The sequence below is a fragment of the Urocampus carinirostris genome, chromosome 20, assembly GCF_059441175.1.
Source record: "Urocampus carinirostris isolate Australia breed hairy pipefish chromosome 20, RoL_Ucar_1.0, whole genome shotgun sequence".
Classification (NCBI taxonomy): domain Eukaryota; kingdom Metazoa; phylum Chordata; class Actinopteri; order Syngnathiformes; family Syngnathidae; genus Urocampus; species Urocampus carinirostris.
The window spans coordinates 18992194-19001032 of NC_142368.1; positions in this window are offsets into that span (position 1 = coordinate 18992194).

Sequence of the window (8839 nt, forward strand, 5' to 3'; positions counted from 1 at the left end):
GACAATACAAAGCCAACGGCTTATCGACCCAAGCCCCCTCCCTCTTAAATAGGCCCACAACTTATTAACTTAAAACATAAAGAATTGGCCTGAGCGCCCCTGCCGTCCCCAATGACACGCCTAAGTGAAAAAGCACTGTTTATTTAAAAGAAGGGGATTAAGAGGAACCGTGCAAAATGTTTCTTTTGAAAATAAACCAATTCATAATGCCAGAAGGCTCGAAGGGGTACTTAACAGGGTCAATCAATTAAGCGCAGCTTCAAACATTTTCATGCTAAGACTGCAAACTGAAAAACTGTTTGATTACTCATAAAGCTTTTGGGTGATGGCCTAGTTGATATTCTTAAACACTGTTATTATTTGGGTTATACATGTTCTGTTTACATTGACATTTAAAGGTAAGGTCAAGTTCTTTTTTCCATTACAGGAGCCCCTCGCTGTATCACGGTTTGCTTTTCTCGGTTACGATGCTCTCATTTTTATCGTGCATTGTGTTCTGAAGCAGACAACACACAGCAAACGCTATCATGGGGGCATGTTGTGGAGGGTGTGTGTGGTGGATGGGCGTTACTGTCCGTGTGCGCAACTGTAATGGGCTGGTGTACGCTGTCAGTCAAACAAGTCAATGTGTACCCACAGCAAACTGCGAAGCACAGATAGTTTTCGAGAGGCTCGTTACTGTCACGATTACTGAAGTGAATTAACTCTGCCCGCTCTTTTGGCGCCAACTGCCTCGGACTCTGATTGGCTTCCTGTCCCTATTTATACCCACTCCTATCTGTCCCCTTTTGTCAGTCCGTCTGCGATCCTCAGTTAACACGAGGCAGGCCTTTTTCGACCCTGACTCCCATCTGTTTTTTGCTCCCGTCTGTCCCCCCGGCTTCGACCCATTTTTGCTCCTGACCATATCTACTCTTCTGTCCAGGCTTTTGACCTCTTTTGTCCTTGACCACGTCTACTTTCCTTTCCTGGCCTCCGACTCGCTTACGACCCCGACCACGTTTTTGCTCTCCTGTCCCGGCTACTGACCCATTTTTCCGTTCCCGACGCCGCCATCGCTCGCCACGGAAGATCCACTTCCGCGTTCAGACCGACCAACTTCCCGCGTCAAGCAATCACCGGATTGTGGGTGCAATCCTTTCTCTTTCTTCCAATGAAACTTGTGAGAAACGCAACGCAAGTGGGTCCTGTCTCCGTTCTGGTCTTGACAGTTACATTGAAATTAAATCAATCAATTCTATCTGAGAAAAGTCAGAAGAACTTTAAGAAATGCTGATCACCTGCAGGTGCTACTTGGATTGTTTGGCATTCGGGAAGAGACTAAGGCGGCATCAGAAGACAAAGCAATCGCTACCCCTGCCGCGCTTGTATCTCACCAAGGTTAGATCCATTACCTATTAAACAGATTGTAGGAAAGCACTGTTTTTATGACTCTTGTATTAGAATAATTATGGAGACCTGGCTCAAACCAAGGATCCCTCTTTATTTTTGCGCATTTGCTCTGACCCACAGCCAATAATAACAAAGTTCTCAAGGGAAATGCTGGTAGCGCAGGTTGCTGGGGCTCAACAATGCATAAGGGTTAAGTATTGGAGAACAAAATACACATTGAAATACAAATATCAATTATCCTTGCATAAAAGCTGACCCCTTAAAATGGCTTTCAATAAGACGCATAATAAAATCAAAAGGAGAAAATATGTACTAGTGGGAGAAGTAATTCCTTCATATTTCTTGGCTTGACCGATCTTGAATGCTCGCAAACAAATACTAAGAAGAGACACTCCATATCAGTTTAGTCCCTGGGCTTCAAACTACTCGAAGATCTCCGTCTCCATTTCTGGGTACTGCCCAAGATGTTTTCTTATTTTCTCCAGGCATGGTGTTTTGCGGAAATAATTTTTAAAATAAAAATGTCAAAATTCAGCTCACTTTTACTAAAAATTCTGTGTAAACTCATGCACCCATTGATTTCCCGCTGGTTTGTTTCTCCTGTTTAAGCCGCCCCATACCCCCTTCCCACGTGCTGCCTAAAATTGATCCTGTTCACACACAACCAAATATACGCACATAATTTCAGCATTTTATTTTATATTTGTACATTCAGCTTAGATGACAGTATATACTGTAGGGAGAGTATCTCCATGAGAAGAAATTCAGCGTCCCTCTACCCTGTGCTTGAGACACCGCCTTAACTGTATTTATTAGTACTTAGTAGCTAAATATAAACATATGCCCAGTGCCCACCCCTTCATAGAAGGTTGCTGGCCAATTGGAGGTTGTACTATATGTGATAACATGATAATTCAGGAGTATAAAGCAATCACTAGCCAATCGGGCAAGTCATGCTGAATTCAGTAAGTGGCGCTGTGTATAGGCAGAGGATCTAAATGCAGTATTTAAACTTTCAATGGGGTTAAAATAAATAACAAATGGCGCTCCACAGAAGGAGGAGGAAGATGATGGACAAATTTAAGGCTGGATAAATACATTCTGACTTGTCACAAGGCAGTGTTGGGAATTCAATATCAAAATGTAGCGTTTACCAAATTGTTCGAATTAGTTATTGGACTCCATTAACCAAACTCAAACTACATTCACCCAACAATTTATGCGCGCTCGTTTCTTGAGGGAAAAGATGAACAGGAAGCCGGCATTTCCACACAAGGGAAGATTTAATTTAATTAACAATTTAACGAAGTGTACTCCATCGAAAACGGCCGAATTAGTGTCGTTGGAGTCTCTGGGAAGCCTTTTTCTCAAGTCCTTTAGCTTTCTCCTATTGGCCATCATCTCCCCGCATAATGGCGTGCCAACTCCTCCTATGGGCGTGCCAAGGAAGCCCCCTGGGCTTCACCATCTTGTAGAAGAGCGTCCCGATGTCTTTGTTACTCAAAACAACGCCGAGGGTTTCTCAAAACAACGCCTGCCATCCTCTGTCAGAGTCCTGTTATCAACAGAACTAGACAAAATATTCTGGATTTGGAACAGCCTGACCTGTCATTGAACTAAAGCCTACTCAGTGAAAATCTTCATTGCATTATGAGTCAATCGTATAAAATCCTTTATAGTCAAATGTATAAAATCCGTCAGCAGACAAGGGTATGAAGAAGCAGCATGGAAATGTCATGAACCGACGCTGGTGATCTGTCCATGCTGTCTTTATATGCAGGGGTAAATGAGCGTCTTGCGCGCCTCATCAGGTAACAAGTCCCCTGGAAGGTGTTGGTGTGCCGGGACCTCACAGGCATGCCGCACCATGCAGTAACCACAGTCGAGTTTGTAATAACATGTTAGAGTATTGGCTAAGGAGAAAAGTAAATATGTTAGCCCCAACACTGCTAATGACTGTATAGAAAGATGTGTCCAAATGAGCATTAGTGGTGCAGTGACAGAATCGTGTGACCTTGAGCCGGCGAGAAACCGCCTTGTCTCGGCAGCAGCAGCCACCGTGTCACTTCAATTTAATCTTCAAACCTTCCTTAAGGGACTCTGACTTCCAGCATCCCTCCAAGCCCCCTATACCATTCTCCCCTAACCAAAACTCCCACCCCCACCACGCCCTAAGCGACCATCCATGCGCATTGCCTTTCATGCACCCTGATCCAGTCCTTGCGTCTCAACGGCGGACACTGACTAGCTGCTCGACTCAGCCGGCCCTGGTTTGAACCCTGCGGCTCCTGCGGACACAAGAACAACAGCGAAGGCGCAAAATGGCCTCGGGACACTCCTCATCGTCTCTACATATGTCACATGTTAATGACATCAAGTTGGTGGCCGCCCACAGGTCACCACGTGCTTGAACGCTAGCACATTTGCTTTCCTTCTCATAGGTTTGAAGTGAAGTAGAGACTCAAAATAAGGAGATAGGACATCTTTAGCATCTACTTCTTAGCATCTTAGCATCTTTTTGTCTTTGGCATCTACTTGCTGGCATATACCCATTAGCATCTACTCGTTAGCATTCAGTCTTTGCCATATGCTTTTTAGCATGTAGATGTTGTTAGCATGTCGTCGTGAGCATTTAGTTTTTAGCATCTCCTCGTTAGCATCTATTTGTAAGCATCTACCTGTTAGCATGTCGTCCTTAGCATTTAGTTTTTAGCATCCCCGCGTTAGCTTCTATTTGTAAGCACTAACTAAGGAGGTACAGCGCTCGTCTTGGGATCGAGAGGATGCAGGTTCGATTCCCGGCTCCTGCGTGTTATATGTCGGAGTGTCCTTGGGCAAGAAACTGAATCCCTAATGCCCCCAATAAGCAGGTCGGCGCTATTGGTGTGTGAGTATATGTGTGAATGGGTAAGTGTGAAGCACATTGTAAAGTGCTTTGGGAGGTCTTCATTGACTTGAAAAGCGCTATAGAAATGCAGACCATGTACCATTCACATCTATGGAGCTCAAAATCAAGACATTCCAACCTGTTCTAAAGGCCCTCCCCAGAGCCCTTTTTACAAACGTAATCTCCTAAATCACAAAAGCAGATCAGCCCTAAAAGGGATAGATAAACAAAACAACAACAACATTCTTGGCCGACAGTGACAAAGACGTAAACCACGAGTGTCCAAAGTTTTCAGAAAGCAGGCCAGATTTGGTAAATGTGTGAGGGCCGACTATTCAGCTAATTCACCCTCCGTGAAAGGTTTGCAGTGCTTGGCGATCTGCTTCGCGACCCCGTAGCTCGCCTTTGTAGCATTTTCATTTGTCACGCAGGGTTTCGCGAAAAAACGATGCTGTGTTGGTAAAACAGCTTCCAGTTCCTTTAGTTTTTCACAGCGTTTGTTTCCAGTTAGCTTTTAGTAGTTAGCATGTGTCATCGGGCAGCTCCTCTTCTATCATATTCTCTAAAAAGAACACGTACAGTCTACAAAAATTAGGCAGAAGCAGTTGTTTGAGATTTCGGTGAAAAATACTCCAATTTCCACTTCTCCTGAAAGCGCGACCCTCACAGTCAATTTCCTTTTTTAATTTCCAGTCGCCATGTCGAAAATTAAGTGGGCTAAACACAGAAAGCCAAAGGTTACTGCCATCATTTGGTGAAATAAGGATGTTTTAAAATTATTTTTTTGTACAAATTTATTTTATAGTGCGGTCAATATTACTGGTGGATAACATGTCATTGATTTTATGAGAGAGGCTACAGGCCAGTAAAAATGTGATCATGTGGTCAAATAATACACACGGTCTCTTTAGATTTGCTTCGTATAAAAAGTTCAATGTTTAAATTGATTAAAAGTTTAGTGCAAAGTGAAAAACATAAGGTTATTTTAATAGAGTAGTATAATACATACTTTAAAATTATTAATTCATTCTGTGCAAACTGTTAGATTATTATTTGTAATATACTGTATAAATCAACAAAACATATCTAAACAAGCCATTTGGGAGCCAACTCTTTTTAGTGAGCCGAGCCAAAAAAAGACGGTTTTCTAAAAATAATTTCGAACACTGCTGTCGGTTATCAGTGAAAATTATCTATTACACTGTGTTTTCAATACTACTAATGGCAAAAAACATTATTCGCACATTTCTTTATAATTCTAAATACAACCATTCCAGGTTTTTCATGAACTCATAGTAGAGGTTAGATCGGGCCTAAACAAATTCAGCCCGACCCGATTCGAGTCGCATGTATATAAACCCGACCCCGCCCGAACCCAACGGATTAACTTGATCTGATAAACAAGCCTGAAATAAACCAGAATTTTACGTTTGCCGCCGAAGTAAAAACAAAGTTTTGCTAAGAAAAAGTAAGTGCATGCTGTGTAAATCCTTAAAAAATTGGGGGGAAAAAAAATTGGTGAGAGGGAAGCCCGACTTAATCATTGACTTTTTAAGCCCTGCCCCAAAAACTTACTTCTAACTAATAGTAACACTGATGACGTTTACAACTAAAATACTATAGAACAGTTTTAATCTCTTATCTGAGGCTTGGCTTCTCTCCTTGTTCTCCCTACAAGTTCAAAATCCATTGATTTCTTCTCTCCTTATTTTGAGGTTCTATTAAAATTTCAACCCATCAGTTACAAAACCAATATGATGAAATGTTCTATTCAAAAACCATTATAATATAAAATATAGCATGTCAGTGTAGATGTCTACATTTATATATATAGGTAAGTCAGTTGTTGTTTACAGATGACACAGCGCTTGTGGCTGATTCTGAGGAAACATTGAAAAGGTTGGTAATGGATTTTGGAAGAGTGTGTGATAGGCGTAAGTTATGTGTCAATGTTGGGAAGAGTAAGGTGATGAAGTGTTCACATGGTGGATGGCGTTAGAAATAACGTTGCATGGACAGGTGTTGGAAGAAGTTGAAAGCTTTAGGTACTTGGGTTGTGATTTTTACTGCAGTTGGTGGAATGGATTGTGAGGTATTGCACAGAGTGAATCAAGGAAGCAAGGTTTTGGGTGCTCTGAGGAGAGTGATGAGCAACAAGAGTGTGAGTATGGATGTTGCAGAGACTTGGAGCCTGAACGCAGATTTGAGAAGGAAATTAAATGTCTTTGAGATGAAGTGTTAGAGGAGTATGTTAGAAGTGACAAGATTGCATAGATTGAGAAATGAAATTGTGAGAGACAGAACTGGAGTAGTCGTGGAACAGAGCAAGCGTGTTGATAAGAGAGTACTCGGTTGGTTTGGACACATGGAGAGGATGGATGAGGAGCGAATGTTGAAGAGGATCTACAGAGCAGAAGTCAATGGAAGGAGACCAAGAGGAAGGCCGCGTTTGACGTGGATGGATGGCATTGAGTGCACTGCAGGAAAGAGGTCTAAATATAATGGAAGCTAGAGCTCTTGTTGGTGATAGGAAGGAGTGGAGAGGTGTTGTGAAAGGATAGTGGGATGTTCTAAGGGATGGGCAGGGCACCTGTATGATGCGGCAGGGGTAAACCAGTGAAAGCTGTCGGCCCTGCTGTTGAACAGAAGAGTGTGTTGTGTCTCCCTGACCCGAGTGACATGGCCGCTTTCTCGTGTCCCGTTTCATCTGGAGGGTGCTTAACTTGTTTGGGTGTTTGGGCATTTGGGTTAGCCATGGTCCCAAACATTTTTCGGTTTGTTTTCTGCTACTTTTTCCCCTTTTTATGTTTTTGTATGTGTTTGTCTTGCTGTCGGTCGCCCCTCTCAAGGGATATGACCAGACAGATAGATAGAATATAATAAATGCATATGAGAGTATTTCCCCCTGCCGTAGTGTATCGAAAGAGGTTTAATGAGGGTTTTCTGTGGTAACTACAGCCCAGGATAAACACGTTTTCATTTTTGAATAAAATATGCAGCTTGTGCAAAAAAATAAAAGAAAAACTGTCCCACTGTCACTCTCACCTTAGCAAGAAGTCTGCAAGACCTCTTCCTGTTTCACATCAGCCCCACTTGAGCTGTTTATTTTGTCTTTCCATCTGAAAAACCAGGGGCCTTCCTTTCAGGCCCGGGCGGTCTTTCGCCTGCGCCGAAGGGCTTTTTATCGAGAGGCCGTGTCACGCCGACTCGTTCCGCCGACTCTCAGCGCTTCTTATTATTCATGGCTCTCTGCGCATTTGTTGAGGAGGCCGGGATCAAACAGTCCCATTTGCAACGCCTGACACCCGCTATGTGAGTTTGTGTGCTTGAGAGAGAGGGGGACGAGGGAGGGGGTTCTTTGTGCCAGAGAGAGAACTAAGCTCTGGCTCAGTAATGACAGGATTTGTTAAACAGTAAATGAATGAATAATGAAAGATCCAGCGCCACCGTTGCCTGCGGCGCAGCGCCGCGAGTGGGGAATGGCTCCAGACCTGTACTCGGCCGTCTGCATGCTGGATAACCTGTCTGTGTTGGGGTGCAAGGGGGTGGTCTTTCAGGCGTTTTTACAGCCCATTGAATGACAGAGCGCTGAGGAGCTACGCTGACAGTGTTGGGCACGTTGCTTTAAAAAAGCAATTAGTTATAGTTATTCACTACTCCTTCCAAAGGTAGGAGTAGCAAGTGTTGGGAATTAATATCAAAATGTACCAAATTGTTCGAATTAGTTATCTGACTCCATTAACCAAACACAACCTACATTCACCCAAAAATGTATGCGCGCTCGTTTCTTGAGGGAAAAGATGAACAAGAAAGCCGACATTTTCACACGGGGGCAGATTTAATTTCATTAACAACTTAACTAAGTGTACTCCATCGAAAACGGCCGAATTAGTGATGTTGGAGTCTCTGGGTAGCCCTCTTCTGAAGTCCTTTAGCTCTCTCCTATTCAACATCTTCTCCCTGCATAATGGAGTGCCGACTCCTCCCATGGGCGTGCCAAGGAAGCTCCCCCCTGGGGGTCGCGATGTCTGGAATACTCAAAACACCGAGCGTTTCTACGTCATCAGGGCCTTTCTGCATCTGGACGTGCTGATTGTTTTGTCAGCCTTACGTCCCGTTCCCGCCGTTCCTGTAAACAACATTTCCCACCAGGGTGCCCTGACATTGAACTACAGCCCAGTCAGTGAATATCTTTTGCATTAAATGTAATTTGTAGTCAATCAAATAAAATCCTTTATAGTCAAATGTATAAAAACCTTCACTAGTTACTAGCGAGGTCATTATTTTCATCTATCATCCATTCATTCATCCATTATCAGCACTGCTTATCCTCAGTAGGGTCACAGGGGTGCTGAAGCACATTCCAGCCGGCCAGTGGGCAGGGGACACCCTGAATTGGTTGCCAGCCAGTCGTATGGTACACAGAGAAAGACAGGGAGAACATGCAAACTTCGCAAAGGAAGGCTGGTAGCTGGGTTCGACCCTACGACCTCAGAACTGTGCCGCAGACGCGCTAACCACTCAGCCGCTGCGCCGCCAGGTAACTATTTCTGTTACCTT